General features: G+C 35.9%; 1 long non-coding RNA gene across 2 annotated transcripts; it reads right to left on the bottom strand.

Annotated features, from left to right (window-relative positions):
- Positions 1 to 1142: 1142 nt before the first annotated feature.
- LOC127971552 (uncharacterized) lies at positions 1143 to 10933 on the bottom strand. Of its 2 annotated transcripts, none has more exons than XR_008156872.1 (3): positions 10806 to 10933; positions 10418 to 10563; positions 1143 to 2225 (listed from the first exon to the last, which is right to left on the bottom strand). It is a non-coding gene; the product is annotated as an uncharacterized LOC127971552 (long non-coding RNA). The 2 variants fall into 2 exon arrangements; XR_008156873.1 differs by lacking the exon at positions 1143 to 2225 and adding an exon at positions 9734 to 10125.
- Positions 10934 to 12181: the final 1248 nt, after the last annotated feature.

The raw sequence follows: 12181 nt of genomic DNA, 5'->3' as shown, positions 1-12181 counted from the left end.
TGGGGAGGTGAAGATCAATCAAATGCATTTTCAGAAATGTCAACTCCCCGTCTTCCTCCAGCTCACTGTACTGTAAACAGAAGGGCCTCTATTCACTGAAAATTGCTGCTGTTAATTATAAAGCCCATTAGGTTGGGACGCAGTCGATAGAATCCCGCTATAACAAACTAGAGCTTGTTTTTTTTTTCCAAAACTCATTCCGGCAACCCTTCACAAACAACCTCTGTCCGTGCGCTGTTAATCACCTCCACGTTGCCACGGCGACATTAGTTCTGAAGACAGTTCTGTCAATTAAACAGCATTCAACAGAAAACAAACAGCCAATCAGGGATAATGTGAAGCATGGCCATTATGGCAATAATATTTATCTGGAGATGACGAATTTGGAGAGAAAATGACAGAGACATCCAGGTGATATACGGGTCTGGTATTTATATATGGAAATTAAAGGACTGGAGGCATTTCTTTATTTTTCTTAACCAAACAAACAAAAAAAAAAAAGAGTCCATTTTGTAGAAAGGTGCCAAGACATTATGAATGGATTATAAAATACAATATTCATTAAGTGATAGTGAGATTTTTATTCTCTCTTATGGGAAAAATGTTCATATAGATCTTGGTAACAGTAAATCAAAACTAGAGTTGTCAATATTTGATGTGTGAATTTGTTCATATAATTTATTATAATAAAATATTAATATGTTGGTGAGAAAAGAATCTAAACAAAAATAACTTAAAGAGTAACCTATGGCAAGTTTTTTTTTTTTTTTTTTTTTGAACATTACAATTAAAAAGTTACTATAAATGTCCATATATTGTAGAATATAATGCTTCATCTGTCACTGAATATACATCTAGCAATTGCTTACAGTCTACATAATTAGATTTTGCAGTTTTTGTTTGTTTTCTATTTCACCTACACTATTAAAGGGTCTGGGCATAATTAAATGTACAGGCTAGATTTTCAATTATTTTCTTTAAAAGCAATTCTGCTAACTTAACATGCTAAATTGTCAAACCAAATCAAAACATATGGAATTAAAGCAACTTCACGAAAGTATTTACCCTGAAATATCAGTTTCAAGTCCGCTGGATGCATCATTATCTGTGATATATGTGATTTTGTGTTTTATAGTTGTTGATCTGAGGTATTTAGCCCAGTTGTGCCATGAACCAGCCTGAAAAGGATTTATTCAGGTAGCACTGATATAAGCCAAATTTCATGATATCAATAGTAAAACCATAATACTGGGACACTTCCTGATGTAAAAATAAGAAACACTGAGAGATGAATGAAATTTGTTGCATAATAACTATGGATGTGCATCTACCTTCCAAACAGATCATTGCAGGGCCTTAAAAATAGCACAGCTGTCTGTTCCAAACTAAAGCTGCCACCACAGATTCTCTCTAAAAACAGACCTGTAAGCAAAAGAAAAACAGAAAATATACATGATTTATAAGCACCTTTAATCTATAAGTGACTTCCTCATGAATCATTTCATTGTATTCTGTGTGTTTCTCTTTTCTGTCCCAGTGGAGAGACAGCAGTAATCAACAGAGCCCTATAGAGCAGCAGTGCTCTTACCTCCCATGTGGAAAACAAAGTGCCAATCCTAATAAGTAATGGTGCAGCTATGGCAACTGCGTTTGGCTGCTGGTGTTCGGACTCCATTCCTTCAAACGCTCACAGCTAGGAGGTGCATTATGGGATGTGTTTTCTTCAATGTCTGGACCGCCTATGAGTTAAAGGCTTCCACAGTGATTGCTGCACAACCGGCCGAGCCCTGTGTGTTGATGTTGTAATCGCAGTGCAGACAGCCAGTCACGCTGGGGACTATAGATGTGGACAATGTCTGGCCAGGCTAAATAATGGCCCCTAAATTAGCCTTAGCTCTCAGCATATGCCCAAAAAAACACTTTCCCTCTCATGTTTTTGGAGCACCTCTCGCCAGTCTGCTAACTGGACATGGATGAAAGCAGTAAGGGAAAGTAGTGACTTATATTTAGTTTCCGGGTATGAGGAAAAAGGGAAGGCTTTCTTTTTCCTCAGAGATGTGTCACTGTCATTCTTACTCTCTCTCTCCATCAGTCTTATTCCTACATTCACAAAATGTATTACACAACAGTGGTTGAAGATTTGATTGAAGCTGCTCTGGATGCTGAGTGTGAAGAATTGTGGGTCCTGTGTATTTAGACTCTGAAGGTAAGGAAGGCAGTGCCTCCTATAAATACAAATAAAAAATATATATTAATATTACTTTAAAAACATAAAAAATAATATATCAAAATGCCGGTAAAACATCTGGTGACAGCCTTTCTGTAGTTGGCTAATTAGGCTGTTAATGCATTAATGCACAACTACCAGCAGAGTCTGATAAACGACTCTTATGAACTGGTTCTTTCAGTAAATCAAAAACATTAAGCACTACCAATGGAGGCTGATTCAGGGACAGATTATCTTATTCACAAACCACTCTTAAACCAGTATGAATCAGTCTGATGAATCCTTCACTGAACTGAATCTACAAAGGCTCCGTTTCCCAAAACATCACAAGCCTACGTAGATCTACTTAGGCTTACAATGCTTTTTGGAAATGCATCCCAGAGTGGTTAATGAATCGACATGAGTTATTATAATTTGTGGTTAAAAGGTATATTGTTATAGATCGTGTAGAGCAGTGTTGGGCGAAACTAATTACTAAGTGATTTTGTAGTAATTAGGGATATTGGCTGTTTATTATTACTTAAAAAGCACATATTAATATCTTATTCTGCAAGACCTTAATCTAAATCCTTAATACTACCCAATTCTTAAAATAAACAACTACTTCACTAAGTATTAATAAGCAGTTGGGAGGCAAAAGTTTTAATGAATAATTAGTTAATAGCGAAAATTTGACCTTAATCTAAAGTGTAATAATAGTAATAATTTACGTAGTTACTTGAAAGAATTAAAAGAAGTGTTTCATGTTTATCCTTGTATCATTAACTTGTCAAGGTATATTATTTAATTAGTAATTAGTAATAAGTTATTAAATACTTTTGGAGAGAGTAATTTGTACAGTAATTTAATTACACCATTGAAGATGTAATTAGTAACTAGCAATTAAATACTTTTTAGAGTAACTACCCAACCCCTATATAGAGTAAAACTTTGGAATTTCTTCCTCAGAAACCTTTCGACTGAAGCATGAAAGCATGTTGTATGACATGGGGGCGAGTAAATTAACAGTAAATTTCTGAACTAATCTTTTAAAAACACACATTTAAAAAATTTCACATGCTGTGAATGTCTTTAAAATCAGGTGGAACTGCAGCATAAATTTATACTGGACAAAAAAAAAAAAAAAAAACACGCATGCAGAGAAGAAACTTTGCCTCTTCAATTCAGAAGATCAACAAACAGCACTGCTTAGGTTGATATCAGGTTTTAACAGTATCCACTCTCCCATCCCACAATCACGACTGCGCGGAAGGGTTTTACATATGACTCAAAGCACAAGCACACAGGGGTCTCTTTCTCCTTTGAGCTGAGGTTTCCGAATTTGAATACTTCTCTCCCTGCAGTGATGACTACACCCCTATGCAAAGACCAGACAAAATATCTTCAAAGTGGTTTTGCCGAATTTACCACAGAGCACGATCTCCGTTTACCTGCGCTCTACATTTATCAAGAAGCTTTCAGCACATTCGGATTTCAAACGGAGTGACTCAACAGTGCCGTGTAGTATGAAATCCTGTTGGAAAACAATGCTGCATTCAGCAGGAAACATATTTATGCATGTACTGATGCAATGCTTAAAGTTGAATGAGACACACAGCGTGGCGATATAAAATGGAACAAAGAGTAATATAAAATAGAACAAAGTTCTGTGCAGATGCTCAAACTTCTTATTTTCATGTTGAAATCTGAAAGAACTTCAAATTGATAGCAAAGACCCCTTGACTCCTGCGAAGCCTTAAATATGTATGTATCCTATTTAAGAATTTAGCAGCACCATTCAAAAAATTCAGACTCCTGCACTCACTGTCTCAGTAACATTCCTCCTCACCCTTGACACCACTGATACACACACAGACGTTATTCTACAAGTCCATTACCACTAAAACTAGTGACGATGTCTCACTCCCCTAATGTAACCCTGCTCATCCGTAAAATTATGTTTTACATAAAGGACCCAACTGAATGTGTGGCCAACCCGAAATATCCACAACAGCCACTCTCTCAAATGCTGCTAGTTAACTAATGCTCCCTCTGGTTTAATTATTCTATTTAAAGGCACTGACTTTAAGGAGGGCTGTTTTTTGGGGATCTAGTTTGCGTGCATGTGTGCTTGAGACAGCCAATTAATTCAGCTCAAGGAAAACGGGTGAGGAGACAGTGACTTCCAGGCAGTATTAGTCATGCGGCGTGGCACGGAACGCAAGTCATTGGGGAAGCTCTCATGCATTTTAAAGGTGATGGTGGAGATGTGCTCCTCATCTCTGCCTCCTGGCTGCGGTCCTGTCCTGTCCATGCCTTCTCTCGTAGTAACACACCAGGGCCCAGCATGCTATCGCTTCGCTGCTTAGATTTGTGCAACTGCTATGTTTGAAAAGTTCAGATAAGATGAAAGTGTTTTCTTTCAACTCCACTATCAGAGGAATATTTTGAGAAATTCTAATTCATTATTTACTTAGCCTCACTGTTGGTCTATCAAGGATTTGCACAATTTTGAATGACAATAAATGACATTGTTAAATTCCTGAATTTCAATTGAAATTAAACTGAGGTAAGAAAACAGGATGCAGATTGCAATTCATACCCGAAAGTAAAATTAATTATTATTAAAAAAAAAAGTTTTTAGAAAATCAAATACATTTATTTAATGACAATAAGTGTAATTTCTCATTGAAAAGGTAAGGTTGTAATATCTATCTATTTACACACACACACACACACATATATATATATATATATATATATATATATATATATATATATATATATATATATACATTAAACTAAATTTAGTTAAGCTAAATAAAATGTATACATATATATATATATATATATATATATATTTAATTTTTAAATTAATTTTTAAATTAAATTAAACTTAATAAAATTTTAATATATATATTTAATTTAGTTTAATTTAATTTAAAAATGTTATATATATATATATATATATATATATATATATATATATATATATATATATATATATATATATATATATATATATACAATTCCAGAGTTTCAAATAGTTATATATCTTAGCCAAATATTGTACTATCCTAACAAATTATACATCGATGGAATGTCAATTTTAAAAAAAAAATTACCCTTATGACCGATTTTGTGGTCCAGGGTCACAGACAGACAGACAGATATCTGTGTATGTGGCTTTATGAAATTGAAAATAAAACCATAAAAGTGCCCTATTCAACTTGTGCACTATTTTCCAATTTTTTTAATCCATATGATAGCATTTTAGGGTGAAGAAGAGAGTGAAATTTAAATTAATTTTAGATCCTTTTGTGTTCCTTAGAATAAAAACAACAACATGTGGGTTTAAAAAGACAAGATGGTGGGTAAATAATTCATCAACATGTGCCATCACTGGGTAGTCATGCACAATAACACACACACACACACACACACACACACACACAAAGACACTGTGCAATCACAATCATGCCATGGGTAATTTCACTACTATAGGGAACATAAAGCAAACAGCTGAGTTAAAATTAAATGTCCAATCACTCAGATTTGTTGTGTTTCGGCAGCAGTGTGCGCTGCCCGTAAGGATGAAAACATCGGTAGTTAAATAAGACGGAAGGAGTGATAAGAGACTACAGCTACACGGAGCTGTCTTTGGCCTTGCAGAAGTGTTATGAGTAATTAAGACTCGGTTGGAAGTGGTTTTGGACCACTAGAGGACTGTAACTGTATACTTATTGTTATCGACTTCTCTGCAGCTGCCAAAAGGTTACGCGCGTTACACAGTACAGAAGATGATCAAGAGCAATAAGACACTTGAAGATGAGTTCTGCATTTCTCAGCATAAGCCTCATAAATAAAGATTAATGAAAAAATGTGAGGCATCTTCTCATCATAGATTCATTTTTAAGGAGGGTTTTAGAATAGGCCCTCACTTATGAATCAAAAGTGTCTCTTGTTTCTTACAAATATCACTGAGTGCTTCATTGTAATGCCTACGCTTACTTTATCAACACATTGTGCGCTTTATGAACACAAATGAAGCAGGGTATTCACTAGGCACTTAGTTGTTGTCGGTGCTCTTAAAAGTGTTTCGTAAGCCTATAGTAGATTTATTGCAATTTAATGCATTTAATGAACATAGCCAGTTGTCTTGATTTACTGGTCGTGACAAACAACAAAGTAGCAAATCATGATGTTAAACATTCACTTACACACACACCAACTGCCTTGGAACCTTTTGTAAATGGGTATGCAGTAGCTACACTTAGTAGACAAAAAGGTCCAAAAGCCTTTTCAAAAGGTACACTATTGTACTAATATGTACACTTTAGGTACTAATATGTACCTTTAAGGTACCAATATGGACTTTTTAGGTAAAAGGTGTGCCTTTTGAAAAGGTACAACCCCAGTGACAGCTTTTGTACCTTTTGTTCAGAGGCTTTTTTCTAAGCCTGTGTTTAGAATGAAGTAAAAAAAAAAAACTTTTTTCTATGCCTATTTATCTGTATGACTATATCCACCTTATTTTTCAACGTTGAAGTAAGCTATTTTCTGTGAATGTGCGCGACATCTGATTTATTAGCCACTATAAATAACTAGAAGAATAACAAAGGGCAATAAATTGTGAAAACTAATTGTGCTACGAACAAGTATGCAAATAGTTAGCAAATAGCATTCAGCATAAAGGCCAGCTTTTGTGCAGCTGGAATAATTGGAAACAGATAACACCTGAATCCTCGCACATTTTATTTACAGATGGCCGCACCTGCCTTACGGTACCTTAAAATTATGGTAGATACATAATTGCAATATATTTCATATATTTCCTTCTCAGATGCGTTCTGTGATTTTTATAGATTTTCTGAGATTTTTCTCAACTGCTTTGTCTCATTTATTTGTTTGTTAGTTTGTTTTCTTTTTGCTCAAAAATTAGTTGAGTTCTCTTAACCATTATTTCTGTGAATTTATTGAAGCAAACTGCACAGTTCAGCATGCATGTAAAAGGATGTGTTTACAGTTCGCTAAAGAACTAAATGCATATGGCTTGCTGACCCTCGGTGAGAGTGAGACTGACAACTCTCCACTTCTAAATATTCTTTCAGTGAGCCATCACATGCAAAATAATCCAAAATAATCCATTAATTTATGAATATTTCATCTATGTTATATCTATGACATGGAATGTTTGCGATGTTTGTTAAATTGAAAAATGTTGGCTTTTTTATGGCCTTACTTTGTATGTGCTACAATTCTGACTTTTCCCTGTAAACTTTTACCTAATGTTGAAATCTGTAACCTATGTAAAAAAGCTCAGTGTGATGCACAATAACCTTGAGCAAGAAGAACTTAAATATTTCTACATTGTCGATGTCAACAAAAAAGTAGTAAAAAAAAAATGTTCAAGTGTTGACATGGTATAAAAAATATCTAAACATTTGACCAGGGCAGCTTACATAAAAATAAAGAAATAAGAAAATCTGGCATTGGCCAATTTACTGACACAATAGGTTTTGAAATGTTTTTGGTGAGTTAGGCTACTACTATTTCAGACATGCAACGCAGTTGGGATGTCCCATAAAACAGTTGCACTTACAGTTTAGAGAATGTTAACATTGTTTTTTTAAAAATGAGCCAAAGCAACTGATCCAAAGAAGCCAAAGAAACCTACACATTTATTAATGTCTATGAGCTCACATTCTCATCCATCGTGCACAGGGGCGGATCTTGGCACAAGCAGCATGTTTTCCCGCACTCCACTTTTCTTTTGCTCCTTCGCTGCAGTTTAATGGGATTGAGCCCACTCTTCATTCCACCTCCAACGTTCATCGGAAATGAATTGTGTCCCAGCGGGTGACCAGAGGTGGGTAGAGTACCCAAAAACTTTACTCAAGTAAAAGTAAAAGTAATTCTAGAAATATTTACTCAAGTAAAAGTAAAAGTACTAGCCTTGAATAGTTACTTGAGTAAGAGTAAAAGAGTATCGGATAAAAAATCTACTCAAGTAGTTAGTTACTAGTTACTTTGGGTCATATATACGGAGCCTTTTTTTATATAGATATATAGACAAAAAATGTATGTAATGTATGTGTGTGTGTATAAATGTATATATTTCATCAGCCTTTAATCCAATTTATGTAATTTATTATAAAACCCTGTCTGTTTATTTAAGTAACAAATATAGGTGTCATGCCATAACATATTTTTAATACGACTGACTTTATTTTAAATGTGAATTTAACATTGAAAGTTAATGTGATATAAATATTGCTACTAATCTTTCATTGTTCAGAAAGAGAGCAAATAACATTTACATTATTAAACATAATTTTCACTGACAGTCTAGATTTCATTCACTCTCAGAAACTACCATTAAAATCACTGAAACTGTTAACACTGTGAAATCAATATCTTAATTATAGATTCGTACACACATCTGCACTTTGTTGTTTCTGACGAGAGAATTCGCCAGAAAGGTATTCAGTGAGTGAGCGAGTGAAGGAAGCACCGGCATTTCAGCGATGACTCATCGGAACACCTCTGATTGGCCAATGCATTCAAAAGCTCAACAGAACCGTGTGTGATTGGTTAATGCGCAGCGCTGTAAAAACGCGTCTGTCTCTGGCTCAGCGCCAGCAAGCGATCACAGATCTGAATTTAGCAGCTGATGATATGACTTGCTGAACGTACTCGCACTGGTGTGATTGTATTAAAATTAATAAAATCTTAATCGGCTATTCTTTGTCTTTTGGAAGCTGCATTCAACCTGTTATAAGCCACACACGTACAACAAACTAATGTCACAGTGGTATCGTGTACTGTAATCGAATGTAGCCCAAGTTATTACCTGTTAAACAGTAGACAGCACACGCGTTCATCTAATAAGGATCTCCATCGCAAGCAAAGAATAGCCTTTGCAGATTAGCTTTCAATTCAGTGCAGTTCCATAGCCCCGTTTTCAACGCTGCTGATGATCTTAAACGTTACAACTCTGAGTGAACCGCTTCAGACGCTCAGCGCGTTTCTCCAGGGAACTGAACGACTCCTTCAAACTGATTCATGAACCAATTCACTCGTTTGCCAATTGGTTTGATCAAGCCTTTGAACAGAGTTGACTCAAAAGAATGAATCATTCGCGAATGGGCATCGCTCATTGTCGAGAGAAAAGTAGACGGCGCGTTTGGAATAAACTGAAGCATTTATTGCATTAAGATAAAGTAACGAGAGGGGCGTCGCCCACAGTAACGAAGTAAAAGTACAGATTTTTCTCAAAAAATGTACTCAAGTAAGAGTATAAAGTACCCATCTTTAAATATACTCCGAAAAGTATTCGTTACCCCGAAAAATTACTCAAGTAAATGTAACGAAGTAAATGTAACTCGTTACTACCCACCTCTGCGGGTGACTTCTTCCAAGCAGCACCTTGCGCTATACTATACTGCCACCCAACCCCCATTTACACTGCTATCTGATTGCCCACTAAACATTTTCCTTAAAGTCGTAAGAATCAGAAGTTGTGACCATCTTTTCTTCCCTAATGTGATGAATATTTGAGTGAAACAGCTTCTCGGACCAGAAAAAAAACATAGGGAAGGACTTGATTTTGTCCATCTGGAATTTATTAGATTGTTGTCACTGACAATTGTGATTTCTTGGTGCAGATTGTGTTTTCAAGTACTTTTTAAATCCTTGTTTCTATTCAAAGTCCAAAGAGGCTTGTTAGTTAGTCAAGTGCTCACAAATTTTGCAGCTCGGGTGAAGGTTGGGAGTTCTTTCTACCATGGGACAATGAGATTTGGCCTTGTGGGCTTGTAGCATGCTGTGATTTCGCCTCCAAACAATGAGAGAACATAAATCTTTACGGGAAGGCTTGTATTATTCCATGTTCATTTATGCTCATTCGAAAGTTAATTCTAAAGAAAGAAAGAATAAATCGATAGACATAGAGTTCAGTGCTATCAAACCTTCTAATCGTGCTAATCGCTCTAATTCATTAGCAACAAGTGTGCAAGGTCATAGAAAGCTTTGTGTGAAAGTCCAGGGATGTAGTCTCCTATTTACACTCATCAAATATGTATTTAACCTGGGTCAAATGATCTAAGACTCATGAATCAAAGTCTGCAGTTGAGGCATGACGGCTCCCCATAGATATAATGGCCATGTTATGATTTACAGTGTCTGTATTTAACGGGAGATATTAATTACCGGGAGTGAAGTGACAGGAACAATGGGACGAGGAGTGGGACGTCTCTGCTCTGGCGTTCTTCAACATCTCCCCCTGCAGCAAGGCTGACAGCAGCTCACTGGGCTTTACATTTGCCCTTCAGAAGCCCTCTCTCAGCCAGGAGCATCTGCAGAGAGAGAGAGGTATAGAGATGGAAACAAGAGATCAGAAAGATAAAGGGGATGATCCATGAAAGCAAAAAAGAATCTGGTTAAAAACAAAAGGGCCTTTTGAGGAACTAAAGCACCAGAGCAAGAGGGAAAAAACGAAGGATAGAGTTAAAGAGGGAACCAAAACAGTAAAGGAGGATTGAGTCAGTGCTCATGAAAGTCTTTATGAGTCCCCGTGATCCATTTTGCCATAACTCACATAAGCAATGGCTCAATGATCAGAGTGTGATTGCAAAATCATCTCTCTTGAACCAGAACCTTTCCCAAGGGGAGCACAGCCTGCCTTATACTCCCCTTCCAGCTGCCTGCAGCAACCTAAGACAGCTTAAGACAAGACCACACTGATGGAGGATGTAAACATGGTATTGAAACAAATTTAAAAAAAAGAGTCAGTCTGAAACATCCATATCCCTGCAACAACCTACAATGTTTATTCCTGTTGACACACGCTGCCCAAATCATATGAAGTTTACAGAATGTTCAGGAGAGGATATCCAGACATGGTGCATCCAGCTTCCTGTGTTTTCTCATTCCATCAGGACCTTGAAAGGAGTCTGTCACTGATTTAATCAGCAGCCTTTTTGTTGACTTTTTCTCAGAACAGGAGTTATTGATTGGTGATGTCACCGCGATAAGCAAAACTACCAGATAAATGGTGGTGAAAGACGTGCCTTTCGCAGACGCCTCACCTTCCTCTCAATCAAATACAGTGTGCCGAGAGAGACGCTTTCATGCAAACTGTGAATGTCACTTTAATGTTACTGATTAGATTGTTAAATCTCTTCTTATAATGTCTCAATTATGAGAAATGTATCTATTGTTGCATGACTTAAAGGAAATATATTTTCCCTTAAGTAAATCACTGTCGGCGAACTAAACATAGAATCAAGCTTCATTTGATATCGAATTAGTTTGCATTACAGCTAATTGCACCTCCTGTGAAACTCCACAGCAAAGCAGGTGATCTTAATGAGGTTACTAAATAAACCGATGGTGAACAGAAATTAAGACAAATACAGGAAAAACTAAACAGACAGGGACATGTTTGAAACACTAAAGGGGTATGACATGGGGGCATTTTTGAGAGTCTTCACTGATCAGGAATTTAAGTTTGAAACACCGGGACGTCATGACATTTCTCTCACCATGAATTTAATTACTGGGGTTACTAAGGGCAATTGCAAAACGAAAAAAAAAAAGAAAAAAAAAAAGAAGATAGACAGTAAGGAAGAAACTTGCCATAAAACATCAACAAAGTGGAGCACTACTGCCCTCTGTTGATCTGAAACATAAGCCAAGTGATCTCATATTTGTCACCACATGTATCTTACACTTAAAATAGATAATGAAAAAACTGCATATACTTTTAAAAGTTTCAAAAAAGTAAATTAAGACTATGTTTTATTTCTGTAACCTATATAGCAAAGTATAATTGTTCTACTAAAATATTTTACTGTCAATGGGAATCCTTGTTGGTTTTATGTAATGTATTTCTGAAATGTATTGTGAATGTATTTTATAATATAAGCTGATTGATTATTAATTCCAAATAGTGACAGGAAGATTTGAAGAAAC

The sequence above is a fragment of the Carassius gibelio genome, chromosome B14, assembly GCF_023724105.1.
Source record: "Carassius gibelio isolate Cgi1373 ecotype wild population from Czech Republic chromosome B14, carGib1.2-hapl.c, whole genome shotgun sequence".
In the NCBI taxonomy this organism is placed as follows: domain Eukaryota; kingdom Metazoa; phylum Chordata; class Actinopteri; order Cypriniformes; family Cyprinidae; genus Carassius; species Carassius gibelio.
Note: the sequence above shows the minus strand (reverse complement) of the source record. Positions and strands in the feature narration are given on the sequence as shown.